Genomic DNA, 20068 nt, shown 5'->3' with positions numbered 1-20068 from the left:
TCAACTTGACCGGAGGAGCTGACTTTCTGATTTAGACAGTAGGGAGAAGGCCTGGGGACAGCTGTCTGCAGTTCTGGGCCACAGGATAGAGGTTGGAAATGTGAAAATCACTGGGTTCTGAGGACAGAGGGTGAGCTAAGGAATGAGGAGAATGAGCAGCCAGCAGGAAGGAGGAAACCAGAGAGGTGGTGTTGTGAAAACCTGGGAAAAGGAGCTTGACAGCATCCAAGCCAGAGGCTTAGTGAGATGGTCATGAGAATGCGGGCTGGAGTCATGAATCAGAGGTTATCGATGACTTTGACAAGACTAACTTTAGTGGAAAAATGGGTAATGAAGCTCAGCCAAGATTTCACATAATATTTAGACGGCTAATTTGGGGCCCAAACCGGGGGTTCTGTTCTGTAATTTGTAAGACAAATTAATATGCAAATATCATGGCCACCAAAGCCTTGAGAAGAGCAAGGCGAGGAAACACACATAATAACATGGATGGTTTTTCCAAAGCTACCTGGTAAATTTGCGAAGTGGAAGCTCGTGCATATTCCTGACAGCCCTCAGTGTCGCTCCCCCTCTTTGTGGAGGAACGACACAAGACCCTGCGCTGTTCTTTTCGTCTGCTCGGCCCTCCCCGGGTTTGCTGCTGGTTCTTCCCGGGTTGGCTACTATCCCTTCCACCTCCATGGAAGGGCAGTTCCCCCTGGCCGCATTCCCCACTTCCGCAGGGGAGCGGCACACCGCCGGCCGGCTCTTCTCGGGGGCTGCACAGGTGTTCCTTCAGCTAGATGTTCCCCTTAGATGTTCCCCATAGATGTTCCTGGTGCATGCCGTCTCTCTCCTCCTTTATAGTCCTCCTCCGCCAATCCTAACTCGGCTGCCCACACGCCGAGTACGCTGCTCTCCTCCAATCAGGAGCAAGTCCTACAGTTTATTAGCTGAACTGGAGGCAGCTGTGTAGAAGCTGTTTACTTCTCTCCCAGCGCCATATTGTGGGAGAGCAGATGCATAGAATAAGTCTTAATTCCAGTAACTTAGTCTAGTCCGGTTTGCTCCCCACAGATCCCCCTTTCTTTTTATTTTTGGCGTTGATACGCGCCTGTCTTCGGTGTCCCGCGGCACACACTCTGCTCTACTTGCTAGAGTTGCCACAGGCTCTTACAAGTCCTATCAATCAGGCAAACCGAATCCGGGTCCTCTCTTCGCCATGTTGTGAGGAGGTTTTTAGGCGCTGATGCGTGCCTGTGTTCGGTGCCCTGCAGCGCATGCTCTGGTCGAGCCTGCAGGGGCTTACAAGCCCTATCAGGCTAACCGAATCCAAGCCTTCTCATTGCCTTTTTGTGGGTAGGCCTTACTGATGTTAATTTGTGCCTGTCTTCGGTGACCTGCGGCGCATAAGCTGCTAGCCGCCGCAGGTGCTCATCGTGCTCATCGCCTCACTTAATCAGGCAGACCGAATCCAAGCTCTCACATTGCAGTGTTGTAGGGAGGCCTTTCTATTTCTCTATTTCTCTATTTCTCTATCTCCGGGCATTCCTATTTCTCCCATTTTACTTCTATCTTCCAGCATTCCTATTTCTCTCACTTTGCTTCTAAACTTCTATTTCTCTTATCCCTGCAGCTTCCCGGCTCTGCGCCGCTTCAGCCAGCGCCTCTCTCATCTGCGCGGCTCCGCTTTCCACGCCCTTCGCGTCTGCACCACGGCCTACGCCAGCCCCGTTCCCTATCTACTTGTGCCCCGCACGCTCTCTCTGCACACGGCAGCCTCCGCGAGTCACACAGCGTAGCTTACGTGTCCGCCACTAGCATTCAATCTAAGTTCCCCGGGCTAGCCTGGCGAATTCAACCCAGCTTACGTCTCCGCCCCACGATTTGGCTTCCCGTCCTTTGCTCCCCGGGCTAATCAGACGGATCCCAATCTGGCTTACGTTTCAGCTTCTGGTTTCAACTTTTCGCCCCCCATTCCCGGGCTAACTTGAGAATCCCAAAGTGGCTTTCGTTTCAGCCTCGGCCTGCCCCCCGCGGCTTCAATTTCCCTAACACTTTTCTCTACCCGGTATGTTTCCCCAAGCTTTCCTCCAACAATACTCCTCCCTCATTTCTCCTGGCCTCTCCCCACAGTCCGCGTCCGAGTCTGTTTGTTCTAGCTTTCACTTTCGCTTTCGACCTTAGAGATTTCTCCCAGCTTCCCCCCGTAGTCCGTATCTGAGTCTATGCCTAGGCTTTCAATAGCTTCTTCCGGCACCCTTTTCGTCCGGCTTTTCCCTAGGCTGTTTGCTAGTCTCTCTCTCCGGTATTTTCCCAGTTCTTCCCGTTTCTTCGCTCCTAGGTTTCATATCCGTCCTAAGTTTCCTATCCGAGCTAGGTTTCCTATCCGAGTCACGGCACCATTATGTCGCTCCCCCTCTTTGTGGAGGAACGACACAAGACCCTGCGCTGTTCTTTTCGTCTGCTCGGCCCTCCCTGGGTTTGCTGCTGGTTCTTCCCGGGTTGGCTACTATCCCTTCCACCTCCGTGGAAGGGCAGTTCCCCCTGGCCGCATTCCCCACTTCCGCAGGGGAGCGGCACACCGCCGGCCGGCTCTTCTCGGGGGCTGCACAGGTGTTCCTTCAGCTAGATGTTCCCCTTAGATGTTCCCCATAGATGTTCCTGGTGCATGCCGTCTCTCTCCTCCTTTATAGTCCTCCTCCGCCAATCCTAACTCGGCTGCCCACACGCCGAGTACGCTGCTCTCCTCCAATCAGGAGCAAGTCCTACAGTTTATTAGCTGAACTGGAGGCAGCTGTGTAGAAGCTGTTTACTTCTCTCCCAGCGCCATATTGTGGGAGAGCAGATGCATAGAATAAGTCTTAATTCCAGTAACTTAGTCTAGTCCGGTTTGCTCCCCACACCTCAGTTGAACAGAGACTTTCTGGGCTCCTGGATTTGCCAAGCTGAGAATTCCCTTCCGCCCAGATCTCCGGTGACTCCAGCAGTCCGCAGGCGCCACCTGACACTGTCTCTGTCATTTCCTAGAAGTCACACAGACTTCAAAAGACTCGGGGGCCCTTTTTACTCCATGCAACTGGAGGCTTCGACCAGTTGGCCAGGGAAGAAGAGGCTCCAACACCATGGACACGTGTTTTGTTTTGTTTTTTTTTTTTTTTTCTCTTCCTTTGCAAAGGTTCTTCCTTGCTTCCTGTGGAGGAGAAATCCTGTAACTAATATGATGCCAACTCATACCTAACCTAAAGATCCCTGAAAAAGCCTCTCCTCTTCCTTCCAGTTAAAACACTGACATGCAGAAGTCAACTATCTGTCCAACGCTGTGGTTTCAAGCATTTTTCCAGGCAAAATAGGCCAGGGGAAAGAATGTAAAGAATCTTAACTGGTATGCATTCTTGGGAGGTGAAGCAGGACTTAATGATTTCCAGTTTATGGGGACTCTTCAGCTTGAAAGACAGATTTCAGCTCTAATCTCCCACTCCCTTCCACTCCCACACACTTGTATCTCGATTTTTTTGTTTTCCTCCTGCAGAGTTTCAGTTTCTTGGATCACTGAAATGTCATATTACTGAAAATGATTTTGAAGTTGATTTTTCTACTTATACAATCTGTTATATAGAAATCATCATGCTGCATTTTCTTTTTTAAGAGAAATTTTATTTTCCCCCTTTTACTGACTTATGACATTGGATAAAACTTCTAGAATAAATTTAAGTGAACAGCTATGTTTTATTCATTATTACTTATGTACTTTTTCCTAGTGTCATTATTAAGTATTTCAGCTAGAGCTAGAAGCATCCTGCTTGTTTAGTAGGAGGGAAATTTCAGCTATCTTTTTTTCTCATCCTAGAAATAAATGCTAAACATTATTATTGGTATATGGTTTTTAAATTATAATTATTGATATATCACAATACTGGTTTATTCAAATTGATCCATTCTTACATTGCTGGAAAAATTATTTATTTGAAAAACAGAGTTACAGAGAGAGAGAGGCCTTTCCTCTGCTGGTTCATTCTCCAGGTGGCCACAATGGCTGGAGCTGGGCCCATCTGAAGCCAGGAGCTAGGAACTTCTTCCAGGTCTCCCACATGGGTGCAGGGGCCAAGCACTTGGGCCATGCTCTGCTGCTAAGGCCTTGGGCCATCTGCTGCTGCTATTCCAGGAGCATTAGCAGGGAGCTGAATCAGAAGTGGAGCAGCCTGGTCTAAAACCGGTGCCCATATGGGATGCCAGCCCCAAGACCATTTAGTTTATTACATCTGATTTATCTAAGAGTTGTTTTGATCTGGATGACTTGGTCTGCTCTTCATGTATCCCCTCACCCTTGAATGCCTTTTCTTGCACTGCTGAGGTTAAATGTTAAGTCTGCAGTTCCCACACACCCATGCAAATAGTGTTTCTGATATGATTGAGATTTTGTAGGTTGAATGCCCTTTTGTGAGACTTGACTTTGCAAGTGAGTTGTGGAGAGAAAGTGAAATGGCATCTATTTTATGGATTCAGAAGCTAATGAAGACAGGATGGTTTCAGATCTGGTAGACGTGGAAGGACCCCAGCAAGGTCGCACTGACGCTCCAGCCCAGACCTGTCATGTGGCTTTGGGAGTCATTCCTGGAAGTTCAGCCATAGCCTTCACCCCACCCTGCCCCCACCACCCCATCCTTTGAATGATTCTGTAAGCCATGTAGAACCATTTAGAGTTTTTTTTTTTCCCTCTAAATTATCTAGTGAAGCTACTGGGCTTTTTTCAACTGAATAACATGCATAATTGTTCTAATTTCATTTTTCCTACATATAATTCATTAACTAATCCATCCTCTTCCCAATGATTTGAAATATAACCTTTATCATATACCATACACACATATATATGATTTTAATTTGATTTTTCTTTTTATTCTACTGCCAATACCACACTTACTTGATTACTATAGTGTTGTAGTAATTTTTAATATGTACTTATATAAGTTCCTACCTATTCATCATATTAGTACAATTTTTCATAGACTTCATGGGATTTTCTTCCAGATAAATTCTTTATAAAGTTCTAAATATGTCTTTTTCTTTAAAAAGATTTATTTATTTATTTGAAAGGCAGAGTTACAGAGAGAAGGAGAGGCAGAGAGATCTTCCATCCTCTATTTTACTCCTCAAATAGCGGCAGTGGCCAAGGTCTGGGGCAAGCTGAAGCCAGGAGCCTGGAACTCCATCCAGGTTTCCCATGTGAGTGGCACTATTTCCCAGGAGCATTTATAGGGAACTGGATCAGAATTAAAACAGCTGGGACTAGAGCAGACACTCATACAGATGGTGGCATTGGAGGCAACAGCCTAACCTGCTGCTCCACAGGACTGGCCCCTCTCAACATGTCTTTGATAAATCTTAATTGAATTCAAGGGATAACTTATACCATATGGTATTAATAGTCCTATCTCAAAACTTACCTATTTAAGCAATCTTTGTTTTCATAAGAAGAATTTTTATGTCTATTGTTTTTAAATATTTTTTATTTGTTTGTTTGAGAAGCAGAGGTGGGGCGGGGCAGAGGTGGAGAGAAAACTTCCATGTGCTAGTTTACTCCTTAGATGCCCATAATGACTACCGTTGGATTAGGGCTATGCCAGGAACTGGAACTCAATCCAAGTCTCCCATGAGGGTGGCAGGAACCCAATCACCACTGTCCCCCCAGGTCTGTGTGAGCAGGAAGCTGGAGTCAGGAGCTGGAGCTGAGAATCAAACTCAGGCATTCTGATGTGGAGCACGGGCATCTTCATGGGTGTTGTCATCACAAGGTAAACATTTGCCTTGCTGTTGTGGTTTGTATATATATCACACATTTGTTTTCATGCCATTTCCCAGATACCTTGTGTTTGTGTGTGTGTGTCACTGTGTGATAGTCTTTATGTTTTAACCTGTTTTATTATGTAATAGAGTACACTAGTTATTCTTTTGCTGGATTGGCTTTGGATGCAGTGGTATTGTAATAAGAGGAAGTCCTTGAGCAGTGGGAAGTTTCCTTGAGACTCAAAGTAGGCCTACTGCGTCCCATTCCTCTTTGACTATGATACAGCACATACTTAGTCCACCTGCTGTCCAGTCATTCAAAGATTCCCTTGCTTAGCATGACCTTACTATTCCATGTTTAGACATATTATCTCATCATTTTCCTGATGGAATATAACCCAAATTTATATCAGTAGGCGAGCCTGTTTTCTGAGTCCTGATCACTCCATGATGTCCGCTCCTTCTGTATTTCTGTGGCAAAGCCATAGTGTGCAGAAGCAATTTCTGGTTATACCCACCATGAGAATACAGCAGGAAACTTGTACAGACTTGAAAGAACAGAAGTATCCAGAGTTAGCAAAAGTGGAGACAAGCAGGCACCTCCTACTGGGTGAATGAATTCATGAACTTTCTGGAGAGCAACTTTCCAATATGCTTCAAATATTTACCATTATACTCGGTGAAATAAGCCAGTCCCCAAAAAGACAAATACTGTATGTTTTCCCTGAATTGTGGGAACTAATAGAGTACAAAGAAAAAGTAATATATATGAATGAAATTGACACTTTAAGAATTGATTATTGTTTACAGCCGTTGTCTCTGCTGTTGAGGAACAGTTTTTTTTTCTTCTTACTATTTGTTGAAATCTTTATAGTGGAGGGTTGATCTCATGATTATAAAATAAACTGAAAGTATGTCATTGTAAAGTTAAAAGAATAAGGAAAGGAGGAGGAGGGATCATGGGAGCATGGGCAGGAGGGAGGGTGGGTGGGAAGTATCACTATGCTTCCAAGTCTGTAGATATGAAACATGCGAAGTATGTTCACCTTATGTAAATAAAAATTGTAAATAAAACATGAATTTGCATGTGGAAAAAAAGGATATTTACATTTAAAATTTTATGTGTGTGTGTGTGTGTGGAGAGAGAGAGAAAGAGAGAGAGAGAGAGAGAAGAAAGTGTGAGAGAGAGAGAACTTCAATCCACTGATTTACGCCTCAAATGCCCACAATGGCCAAGGCTGGGCCAGTCCAAGGCCAGAAGCCTGAACCCCATCTGGATCGCCCGCAGGAGTGACAGGGACCCAAGTAGTTGAATCATCACCTGCTACTTTCCATCAGCAGGAACTTGGATTCAGGAATAGAGCCAAGACTTGAACCCAGGACTTCAATGGAGGGTACAAGTGTCCCACTACACTGAATGCCTGTCTCTGATGATCTTTATAAAGTGCATATGCTATGTCAATGAACACTCTTGGGCCACAAGTTACAGGAAGCAACTTGAGTGACTTGAATAGGAAAGGCATTGGGAGTTTACTGGAAGAAGATGGAAGTATCACAGGCATCCCAAGGGCAGAGTTGAAGTCGGGCCTTAAAGTATTACAACCAGGAGGAGAGGGGTCAAAAGCTCAGTTCTGGCATTTTCATGTCTCTCCCCTCAGCGCCTCTGTCCCTTTTATCTGTATTTTTCTGTTGCTTATGTTTATGCTTGCCATGAAGCTTGGTTCTCAGAGGTACTATGTGTGGCTTCTTGTCTAGCTTCTCCCAAGTGTCTCACCTTGGTCTGGGGCTTTGTAGTAATGGCTTAGCAGTAGGCTATATCTGCATTTTATCACTAGAATGTCTAAGCCTTTGATTTCACTAAGTGACTTCAAAAATCTTTTTTTTTTCTGTTATATATGGATTATCTTAAGCAAATGACTAAGCTACTCTGTAATTGAGGTATTACAGCACAGCTTTTGCACTGGCTTGGTGTGGGGTCTACTTGAGAGAGACTAGAACTTGTTCAGGCATCATTCTGGTTTGGGGCTGCCAGGCTCTGCCCAAGGATAGCAGGGCTGTAAAGCAGCCGAGTCTCTCATTTCAGCTTTCTTGGCTTCTAACTGACATGACTCAGCTTGGGACTTTATAAAACAATGAGTCACCCCAAGCTAAGGAATAAAGTATAGCCTGTATGCTTAATCATCTTACTCATCTCATGCTACCTCCCACCCTTTCCTCCCCCAAAATATACCTATCATGTGTCTCTATTGTTAGTTCTCCATTCTTATTACTAGGTTGTTGGTTAAATATCGAGCCTGGAGGGATAGTCCCTGGGCAACGTGGCATATACAAGTCCTATGTTAATTATGCCTTGATTTTTAGACAAGACAAAAAATGAATTTCACAGAATTTCCTGGTTTCTGACAGACTGAGTTTAGACTTTGAATCACTTTTTGCTGCGACTGTATGAATTCGTCAAGTTTTCCCATTATCCTGGCATGGAGGGGCTGGTGGCTTTTTTTTTTGCTATCTGTGAAATGTTGCAACGCTGGGCCTCTCTTTGTTCTGTGCTTTTAATGATTCTGGAAAAGCCATCTTAAAAAACTTGCTGAAGCTGGGGTGGGAGACGCTTTGGAGATCTCTCCGGCGCCAGGCAGGGAAGAGTCATTGAAGTTGGATGTTTCCTACACGACTTGCCCCCACTAGTCTGAAAGCCTTGTGCAGTGGTTGCTTTCTGTTTAGGGACATTTAACATCCCCTTTGGCAGCACGAGGCGGAGCTAAGAGCTGTGGACTTCTAGCCTTTCAGGGACAACATTGGTGTTTCTCTAAAAATGGAAAACTTCCTTAAGTAATGTTCAATCTGATCATCATACGGGGCACAGACTGACATTTTAAGTATTCACATGTCTGGGGACAGATATTTCTAAGAAACAGGACAGTATACCTCATACACTGACAATAATCTACTTTAGAGCTTAGAAGAAGTAACTGTGTATAACTATCTGAAGTCTTTAAAAATGTTTCTCACTCATCCTTGAGAGTAGTGTTCTAAAAAAACTATTAGTTGTTTTTCTTGTTTGTTCACTAAAAGGTTTTAGAGAAATAAGCCTTCCCCTCTTTAAAAATCAGCTCCAAAGAACAAGCTTTCTCCTTTGTTTCAGCCAAGCAAGCAGAAAAAAAAAAAAAAACAAAACCACAGTTGATTACTTTGGATATTAGTGAACTTGCCCATTGTGGTTAACAGATATTTTGCATGGAAAATCAATTGCTTTCTTCTGTCCCCCAGCATTCTTCCCCCTCTCCTGAAAATTTTAATTTTTGTGTTGTTTCGGTGAACTGCTCAGTGCGCATACTCTCCTGAGCCTCTCATGTGTGTGTCAGCTGCTGGTCCCTGCCCAAGTGTTGAATCATTTGACTGAGCACTGCCAGGGCCTTTTCTGTGTGATTTCTCCCCCACCCCTCTCCAGTTCTGGAGACTTCTATTCCTCCTGAATGCCTCTGTCTGGGAAAGATGATCCTGGCAAAGAAGGGGACGTTGGGAAATAGGAGAGGGCGGCTTCTTCGCTGCCAAGCAGAAGTAGAGCCTCAGTGACTTCAGAGACACGTGGGTGGAGGAGTGGGAAGCTCAGCGTGTCCCTCTGTCTTGTAGAAGTGCAAGTGATCTCATTCCTTTCCTTAAGTGACTTCAGCCCCAAGGGAGATGGCTGAGCGCATCACGTTCATGCTGGGTCAGATCAATCCTCTTTTATGCAAAGCCTCAGATACACTGCTCTGAGGTCCAACATAAGATGATGCTACCACGTTGATGGATTTGTCAGTTTCGGGACTTTATTACTATCACATGCTGCATGGCTGTCTCAGCCAGCACGGCAGTGTTCAGAGGGTGCACACGGGGTCTCCGTGGTTGTTAACAGGCTGAAGTAATTCTGATATCCTCTGGATCTTCCTTGGATCCATTGAAGTGTTACCATTTGGCACGAAGCGGACCTCTAGGCTGCCCGTGGATGGCAGCCTATCTAATCTGTCAGTGTCAGGGCCATATTAGTTGGAAAATATTTTGATTTTTAAAAAATTATTTTATTTATTTGGAAAAAGCAAAAAGAAAGAGAGAGAAAGATATTTCCCATTGATTGGTTCATTTCCCAAATGCCTACCATAGCGGGGGCTGGGCCAGGTTGAAACCAGGAGCACCATCCAGGTCTCCCATTGGGTGGCAGGGACCCAAGTACTTGAGCTGTCACCCGGTGCCTGTCAAGGTGCTCATTAATAGGAACCTGGAATCCAGAGCAGAACCAAAACTTGAAACCAGGCCCCCCAATAGGGGATGCTGCTTTTTCTCAGGGGTCATTATCATTGTTTGCAAGTTGCTCACTTTGGTTACCCTCACCCGTGCTCTGATTTGCCCCCTGAGTCTGTTAATGCTTAGGTCTTGGTCCCTCCGAGAAGTGGGGGTGTGTGTGTGCGATCAACACGGGTGAGAGCTTTTTCTACAGCTCTTTTCTCCCATGGATCTCTCCCCTGAATGGGAAAGCTCACTTGCTTTAATTGGCAATTTAATTTTAGAAACCAAAAGTGATTAGCCAGCAGGTGAGTATCAGAATGAGCAATTGTTCTACTCTGAGGTGCAAGTACCCACAAGTGCAACTCTGATGCCTCCAGATAAATTATTTTTTGTTGTTCTTTTATTAATAATTTTTTAAAAAATTTGTCAGATAAATTATTTGATATTTTAGAAAAACACTTGTGTTGTCTGTCTGATGGTAAATGCTGAGCCATCTACCTCTGCATGGTTCTGGATCTGTGAACAGAGGAACTAACAATTTCTGTTTCATTCCACCGTGTATGCACGACTGCCTAGCCTGAAGTGTCAGCAGGGCTTGTCAGTGGTCCCTGCCTTCTCTGTCTGCTTCCTGTGCCCCGCTATGTGTCAGCAGGACCCCGTCTGCTTTCCAGCTTTGGAAATGTGTCAAGTCTCTGTGTCACTGAGGCCCAGGAGGTGAAACATAATGCATGTTTCCTCTTCCATCTTGAACTGGGAGCTCATCTGAAAATCTAAAACCCTATAAGGAACCCTTCCCAAACTCAGATTATGAAAAGTAAATCCTCAAATTAGGAAATATAAGTTAGTTAATCTATGTTTTACATTTTCTAACCCTTATTACTCTATTTTTCATTTTTTGGCCATACAAAAAGAATAATACATGTATACATACACATATTTTTGTTGAAGGCGAGTGCGCCAGGAGCTGGGAAGCCACTCTAGGCCTCCCACCTGAGTGGCAGGGATCTAAGGACTTGAGCTCTCTCTGCTGCCTCCAAGGGCCTGTATTAGCAAGAGGCCAGAATTAGGAGTCTGAGCTGGGCTTCAGAGCCAGGCACTCTGATGGGGTGGAGTGTCCCAACTGGTGCGTTAACCACTAGGTCAAACACTCACCTCAGAAATATGAATCTTAAAGGGTCCCTTTGGGGGCTGTTGCTGTAGCACAGCAGATAAAGCTGCCGCCTGCAGCCCCAGCATCCCATATGGGAGCTGGTTCGAGTCCCGGCTGCTCCACTTCTGATCCAGCTCTCTGTTTCTGTGCCTGGGAAAGCAGTGGAAGATAGCCCAAGAGCTTGGGCCCCTGCACCCACGTGGGAGACCTGGAAAAGCTCCTGGCTCCGGGTTTCGGATTGGCACAGCTCTGGCCATTACGACCATCTGGGGAGTGAGCCAGATGGAAGACCTCTCTCTCTCTCTGCCTCTGCCTCTCCTTCTCTCTCTCTGTGTAACTCTGACTTTCAAATAAATGAAGTTTTCCTTTCAAAAAGGACACACCCACAAAATTCACTCTCAGTTGCCTTTTAGCACTGACTCTTCCAGGGGCAAATTGCTCTTGGAAATTATGGGTTTAACTTAACCTTAACTGGATACTCTTTCCCTTAAAATGCTGTTCTACAGCCCCTAGAATCTTCTTTAATCTACCCAAGAAAGACATTTATATATAAATGAGGATTTGCTTTTAAAGCTTTCTACTGAAAAAAAAAAAAAAAACTCAAATAAAGAAGACCCTCTGGTGCTCCATCCCTCCCTACCCACCCACCTTCATTTGCTCCCAGCAAAGAAATTTCCTGCAACTAATTCTCAAGCCAATGATTCTGCCCAGACTTACAACTGTGTTGGAGAAACTTCCCATCCTTCATAACACAAAGCTCTAGTTTAGTTGCGGCCATCTTTGAGAGTATGAGCATTTTGTCATCGTTTGCTTTGAAGTTTTCCCTGGTTTGCAGAAATGAAAATTTTGATTACATTTACACAATGTCGCTGTAAATGGCTTACATTGTATTTACAATATTGCTACAGGCACTTGTGTATCCTAGTTATCTCTCAAGTTTTTGGAATTTTCAATTAGGGCTATTTTATTTCAATTGAACTTGTGTGTTGGAAGGGTCTATATTTGGTAGGAGGTGGAATCATTGGAATGGAGCCAAAGTCTCGGACCATGGTCTCTGGTTGTACTCAGTAATACGTGACCAGTTGCTATGCCTCAAGTGGTCACAGTGCAGGAGACACACAGACCAGCCAGGATCCAGGGTCTGCCAGGAATCCTGGATCTCCTTTCCCTGCTTTTATGAGATCAGGTGATCCCTCCAACACTTGCTTAGATCCCATCCTGAAGAAAGACAGCAAGTGGATCAATCCAACTGCAAATATGAGAGCCACAGAATTGCCTATGACAAGACGGAGTTCCTAATGGCACAAATTTATGTTTTTGGACCAAGATCACTGTAGCCAATTAAAAGGTAAATTTCCACTCTATTTTATAGAGTGGGGTGCTTAAAAAACTACATATTTTTTATTTTCTCTGGTTGGAAGTAAATCCAGGACTCTGAGGGCCCATGTATTTCATGGCCTGTTTCTCTAGCTCTGAGTATATTCACATTCCTCATTTTTAAGTCACTAATTCAAACACCCACTCTTTCTTTGGGTTCTCTTGAGCTCTCTCATTCTCTATCCTCGATCGTCCAAGCCTCCCAGCCCAAAGGGACCAGCCCTGTTCAGTGCTTCAGGAGAGAAAGGGAACCGGAAGGAGAAATCACTCCAACCACTCTGCTGTTGCAGTGCTTGCCCAGCCAGTGTGGCTGACGGACAGCCATCCTGTGCCACCTACAGGATGTCATGTCCCTGCTGCCCCAAACCCATGCAGGTACTTTGGCAAGGATTTGGATGAGCAAACCTTTTTGTGAATGTTTGATCCAGAAATCCTTCTCACTTTACCCTTATGCTTTGTAGGGCCAGCCTCCCTTCCCAAATTTCATACCCAGGGTTGAGTTCCAATGCCATTCCCAACTTCTCTTATCTTCTGGTGAGTATTTTGAGGGACTTTTCTATTCTTTCTCTCTAGACTTGCCTCAACCATCCAGACTGCTCAACCATCACAATCCATTCTGAGAAGTTCTCCTAATTTTGAATCTTGGGCATGAAGAATGGAGTTTACTCCAGGAAATCATTGGCTTCCAAAAAGTTAATCTATGCTTCCTTCAGGGTTTGGCAAAGGATCTATAGGAAAAGCAGATTCCATGCCGGCGCCACAGCTCAATAGGCTAATCCTCCGCCTGTGGCACTGGCACACCGGGTTCTAGTCCTGGTCGGGGCGCCGGATTCTGTCCCGGTTGCCCCTCTTCCAGGCCAGCTCTCTGCTGTGGCCCGGGAGTGTAGTGGAGGATGGCCCAAGTGCTTGGGCCCTGCACCTGCATGGGAGACCAGGAGAAGCACCTGGCTCCTGGCTTCGGATCAGCGCGGTGCGCCGGCCACAGCACGCCAGCTGCGGTGGCCATTGGAAGGTGAACCAACGGCATAAAGGAAAACCTTTCTCTCTGTCTCTCTCTCTCTCACTGTCCACTCTGCCTGTCAAAAAAAAAAAAAAAAAAAAAAAAAAAAAAAAAAAAAAGAAGAAGATTCCATCAAGTGACAGCAAAGTTCTCCTTTGTCCTCAGCCACAACATTAATTACCTAACCCTACATCTGCTTAACCAAGTGGGGCCCCTCAAGTGATGTGTTTCTGCTATTGAAATTTATCCCAAACATATAGATACTATACAAGGATTTTCTTACAGTGTTATCCAGAATGACACAAAATGTGTTACAATTCAAACATCCTGCATGGTCATTTGTTGAGGTATTACTTGGGCTTTCTTTGGGTTGCTAGGACATTGAGAGCTATTTCAGATGATTTTTCCTCCCTGGACTTTTTCCCTCCAGTTTCAAAGCCTGCGTTTCTTTTGGTACAGATATTTTTACTATGCCTAAGGCTTGAGCTCCTTGAACACAAGCTTTCTTATGGCTTTTGGGATCTCTCAGACAACTGGAGAGACTCTGTTGAAGGTCTCAACTGGGAGGGTAGACAGAGTACATGCCTTTCTGAGACAAGAGGTAAGAAAGAAGCAAGAGAATGGCAAGAGTTTCCTTGGCTGAGAATGGGGAAGTTCTCTGGGTTGCAGGGGTGAAAAAAACCCACTCTCTGGGTGACCTGGTGAGGAGACAGGACCCCAAGGGTGTATGGCTGTTTGGAGCACCAAAAGAGACTGGACTGAAGACACTGGAGTTCCTAGACTGACTCTGTGATTATCAGAATGCCCAACTGTGGCCCAGAAGTAACCGAGGTGGCAGACTTCTGGTGGTTTCACAGACTTGCACAGTGAGCATCTCAGTGGTGGCCAATGTCCATGGAAACCGAGAATGCCTCTCCTAAATAGAGTGCCTTGCTTAAGACCATTGCTTTGCATTGCCTACTCTGATAAGCATTAAAAGGCCTAATGATAGAATGGATTTCTGCTTGGAAGCAAGAGTTTTGTCAACTACAGATTCTATCATATTTGAGAATCAATTTTTTTTTTTTTTTGCCCATGAAGTACATTACTAAGTTTCTCGAATTCTATCTCTGAATATCCCCATCAATTTCCAAAGGAGTGACATAGGTTCTTCATTGCCTCAAGATAGATTTTCAGAGGTAGTTTTTAGGATAAAAAGCATGAATCTTTTCATTTTAAAATTTTCAAAATACCTTAAGGTGAACAAATTTCATGTATTTCATATATATGATTTGGGAGCATAGTGACACTTCCCACCCTCCTGTCTCTCCTGCCCAGGCTCTCACTCTCCCTCCTCCTTCCTTTCCCATTCCTTTAATTTTTGTCTCTCTTGACTTGAGAGTGTTTTACAGTGGGTCACTCATAAGTAAATAGCCCTGTTCTCCATCACTTCTATTTATTTTCCTATGGAGTCTGGAATAGCCTATCTTCCTCACATCCCATTTGCTCATGCACCATGGACTTATCTTTTGAGGCTTACTTTAGGAATCATCTTCCTCAGAGATGGCCATGGTTCCTCATGACCAGAGAAGTTCCCTTTGCTGTGTGTTCTTGAAGCAAACTTCTGTATAGCACCTGATCTGATCTGCATTGTTGTTCTAATTAAACACATTGTCTTCTCCATTAGAATCCTAGTTTAAAAAATTCACTGGTGCATAATTTCACATCTGAATTTACAATTGCAAAATTAAATTTGAATGGTGAGCTGCTTAGAAGTACAGATTTTGGAGGCAGACACTGGGATCATATCTTGGCCTGCCACTTAGTTTATGATATGGTACATATTATTAAATCTCCTTGAAAAGAAGAAATCTCCTTGTAAGCATATATCCTGCAAGATTGTTGTGAAAATTAAATGAGTTGCTACATATAATGTTTAGGATTAGTGCCCACCAGGTCTGGACAGTGCCTGTCACATGGTAACTTTATTACCTGAAATGAATACATGATATGGGTCGATGCTGTGGCTCATTTGGTTAATCCTCCGCCTGCAGTGCAGGCATCCCATATGGGCGCTGGGTTCTAGTTCTGGTTGTTCCTCTTCCAGTCCAGCTCTCTGCTGTGGCCCGGGAAGGCAGTGGAGAATGGCCCAAGTGCTTGGGCCCCTGCACCCACATTTGGAGACCAGAAGGAAGCACCTGGCTCCTGGCTTTGGGTTGACATAGTTCCAGCCATTGCAGCCATTTGGGGAGTGAACCAATGGAAGGAAGACCTTTCTCTCTGTCTCTCTCTCTCACTGTCTGTAACTCTATCTGTCAAATAAAAATAAAATAAGAATCTTTAAAAAATTTTTAAAAACCAAATATGTGATATATAATATATATGTATATAATTCTAGGATTCTTTATCATGCTCTTGCGAATATGTTGATGTGGGAAGAGCTGGACTCTGGACCATGGCCTGCCTCCTTTCTATTCCCACTCCTAGGTCTGCCCAACACAAGAATGGTCTTGGGAACACTTTTGTATTAATTCTCAGTAGCCCCCTTGGCCAACTCCTACTCTGGAGACTGCCTTATTTTCATGAATGTGGTGATCTTGCTAAGGAAGGTGACACACTAGCCTTGTACATGGAAAACCGCTCTTTTTTTTTTTTTTTGGACAGGCAGAGTGGGCAGTGACAGAGAGAGACAGAGAGAAAGGTCTTCCTTTTACTGTCAGTTCACCCTCCAATGGCCGCCGTGGCCGGCGCACCTCACTGATCCGAAGCCAGGAGCCAGGTGCTTCTCCTGGTCTCCCATGCGGGTGCAGGGCCCAAGGACTTGGGCCATCCTCCACTGCCCTCCCGGGCCACAGCCGAGAGCTGGCCTGGAAGAGGGGCAACCAGGACAGAATCCGGTGCCCCGACCGGGACTAGAACCCGGTGTGCCGGCGCCGCAGGTGGAGGATTATCCTACTGAGCCATGGCGCCGGCCGGAAAACTGCTCTTAACACTGTTAGTGGATATGGCATAAATTGTGGTACCAAACTCAATTCTTTTTGGTTGCTCCTGGGCTGGGGCTTCCTTTCTTGTTGAAGCAGCAGCTGAATTTCAGAGGAAAGAATGAAATTGCAAACTTGATAAGCTGGCTACAAAAGGAAGGAGAGAAAACTTACCTATTCTACCTTTTCAAAATATATTTATCTTATTTGAGAGAGAGAGAGAGAGAAAGAGAGAGAGAGACAGATCATCAGTTCACTCTCCAAATACCCGCACTGGAGGTGCACACTGGAGGCGAGTCTTCCCTGGAGTGAAGGACCCAGGAAACAGCGGTGAACAGAGCTGAAATTCTGGGGTCCCTGGTGTCTGGCATATGGTTGAACAGGATGGATACAGGCTCCAGGTAAGCAGGTCCCCTTGTCCCCTTGGGCCCCTCACCCCATGAGGGAGATCACAGCTGCAGAAGGACCAGAGTGAAATCCTGGTCTTCACAGTGCTGGCAGGGCTCCCTCTTCCGCAGGTCCAGGGGTGGTTCTGTTCTGTGCTGTGAATTGCTAACACCAAGTGAGACTGACTGGTGCCAGTTACATCGTTTAGGGCCAAGCTTGGAACCTTCCTTGCTGAGCAAGTCCTTTTGTGGTATTTGTAGAATATTGTAAAATCTGCTTTGAGAACTTTCCCAAGAGTGAGCAAAGATGTGAAACCCTTGACAACAGGAAGAATTATGGTTTACCAAATCCTAACTGGGACACTGCCCCTTTCTCCTTTCCAGCCCATCGAGGCATAGGCTTCCAGGAATGTTCTTCGTTAGAATTATGGAAAAACCTCAATTTCTTCTTAAGAACCCAGACTGCAGTTGTGAGAGAAATAAGTAAGGGAGGCACTGTAGTTTGTAAATACTGAAAGGGAGAGAAGACGGTTTCTCTGCTGCTGCTTCCCTTCTCCTTGTCCGCTCTCAGCCTTTGTGACACATTGATGACTCCTAAGGGCCTGGGAGGAAAGCACATATCCATTACTAGGCATTGGCAGTTTTTTTTTTTTTTTTTTTGGTAAGGAAGATACAATTAACGGACTAAAGTTGTACTGTTTTAGTACATATAGAAAATCTAATGGGCAAGTGTTTTGTGTAACAGTTAAGATGCTGCTTAGGATCAGTAGCTGGAGTTGAGTCCTGGCTTCACTCCTAATTCCAGCTTCCTGCTAATGCACATCCATCCTGGGAGGCAGCTCGGACAGCTGGGTCCCTGCCATCCACGTAGGAGAACCAAATTGAGCTCCTGGTGCCTGGCTCCTGTTTGGCCCAGCCCTGGATGGATGTTGCAAGTATTTGGAAAGTGCACTGATGATCTCTCTCTCTCTCTCTCTCTCTCTCTCTCTCTCAAATAAGATAAATATATTTTGAAAAGGTAGAATAGGTAAGTTCTCTCTCCTTCCTTTTGTAGCCAGCTTATCAAGTTTGCAATTTCATTCTTTCCTCTGAAATTCAGCTGCTTCTTCAACAAGAAAGGAAGCCGCAGCCCAGGAACAACCAAAAAGAATTGAGTTTGGTACCACAATTTATGCCATATCCACTAACAGTGTTAAGAGTGGTTTTCCATGTACAAGGCTAGTGTGTCACCTTCCTTAACAAGATGACCACATTCATATACATGAGGCAGTCAGTAAGGAATCTTTCCAGATGGAAAGTTTAGAGATCAGGTCACTCAAGACTTTGAATTTGAGGTGGTGACTTCAGTGTACTTAAATCATTCCCTTGTTCAAATTCCGATGGAGTCAGTTACACATCCAGGAAGAGGGAACAATCGAATCATCAATGGAAATTTGGGAAGGTTGTCATCCACATGTCAGGAATCTTGAGCATTTTGGGGGTAGGTAAGAGAAAAGTAGGCAAATGTGGATCAATGGCACATGAAGGAAAATTGTTATGGATAGAGTAGGATTTATTGCCCCAACATTCTTGTAGCTGTTTGAACTCTGACGTCTTAATGTTAACAGTTGATTGATTAAGGGTGGATATTTGATCTAAAGCTGGCATCTGAGAAGTGGGGCCAATGGGAAATCTTTGGGTCATTGTGGAGCGCCCTCGGAGGGTGATTCCTGTAGGAGGTTTGACTCTTTCAGTTCAAAGCTGGCCTAGGTTTTCTCTCTTGCTTCCCTCTGTACCTACTATACTGAGCCTCCACCAGACACCAGTCTATGGGGCTACCCAATTTTGGAACCTCAAACTGTGAGATGAAATAAACCTTCCCTTCCAAAGAAACTCGTCTGAGGTTTTCTAGTGAAAGTGATCAAAAGTGGACTAATGCAAGTGTTTAGAACGCACTTGGAGAAGACCTTCCTGTGGTAGACGTCTCCAGGATTCTTTAACACAGAATGTGAGAGCAGAAGACAGCAGTGGAATAGCGGAGGCTGAGTGCCCTGACGCAATGCCCTTTCTCAGGCCTGGGAACCCATCCCTCAGCTGCTGCAGGTTTTGGCTGCTACAAGCTTGCATGAACTCCTTCTCTAGAGGAGTTCTGTTGAGTTACAGATGCTGTCTCACGTGGAGAGAGGGGACCTGGGATCACCCCACCCCAAGGCGGCTCCTACTCAAGGGCGTCAGGCAGGAGTGTAACAGTCCGATCTCCTCTGCCTCTAGACGGGACCACCTCTGCAGGGCACTCTCGACCCCTGAGGTCAAGCTGAGGCCACTCCAGCTGAAACCGTGCTTTTCCGCTCTCTTGCTGCCCAACCCTGCTTCCCTCTCTCTTTCTCTCTAATCCATTTCCCCTGTGAGCCCACCCTCAATCAATAAAATCACTTCCACCAGAATCGCCATCTCTGGCTTGGCTTCTAGGGAGCCTGACCCGACACAGTGCCCTAGGAATTGCTCTGGTTGGGGGGTAAATTCTAAGAATCACATCCAGGAGCCGAGCACACGCTGATGACAACGAGGACCTCATCCTTTGGGGTAGGTGGACTATCAATAGCCCTGGATATGCTGTAGCCATGTGATTACTGATAAAGTTACATTCAGTGAGTTAATGGAAAGGCACACAGTGATTGCACGCCTTTATAGTGCTCATTACTATTTGAAATGATCTTTTGGAGTGTTTGCTTTCATTGTACGTGTATATATCTATAGTTTTTTGCTCTCCACTAGAGTTGAAACTCCCATGTAAGATGCTTGTCCATCTTTTTATTTGTATGAGTATTTCCCCAGCAGCTGTGATAGTGCCTAGCATTCAGCAGTTAAACATTAAGTGTTGGTCAAAGGAATAAAAGAATAATGGAGCATTTCAAGGAAGGCATCGCTGCAAAGAAGATTATTCAGAGTGATGGTCAAAATATTTATTAACATGGCCCAGGCACTGACAACAGAAAGGCCACCGTTCTCAGGCCCACCATCCACATGCCCTAGAGCCGTCCTGTACCAGGTGATAGCACTTGAATTAGCAGATCTGGGAAACAGCTGCTATTTGGTCTCACAAGAGCCCAAAAGAACGGGTTCCACCCACACTGTATCCCTCTTCTTCCTTGTGCTCTCTTTGTCAGCTTGTGTCCATCTGCTTTCC

This window comes from Oryctolagus cuniculus, chromosome 1, assembly GCF_964237555.1.
Source record: "Oryctolagus cuniculus chromosome 1, mOryCun1.1, whole genome shotgun sequence".
NCBI classification, from domain to species: domain Eukaryota; kingdom Metazoa; phylum Chordata; class Mammalia; order Lagomorpha; family Leporidae; genus Oryctolagus; species Oryctolagus cuniculus.
This window is presented reverse-complemented; position numbering follows the sequence as displayed.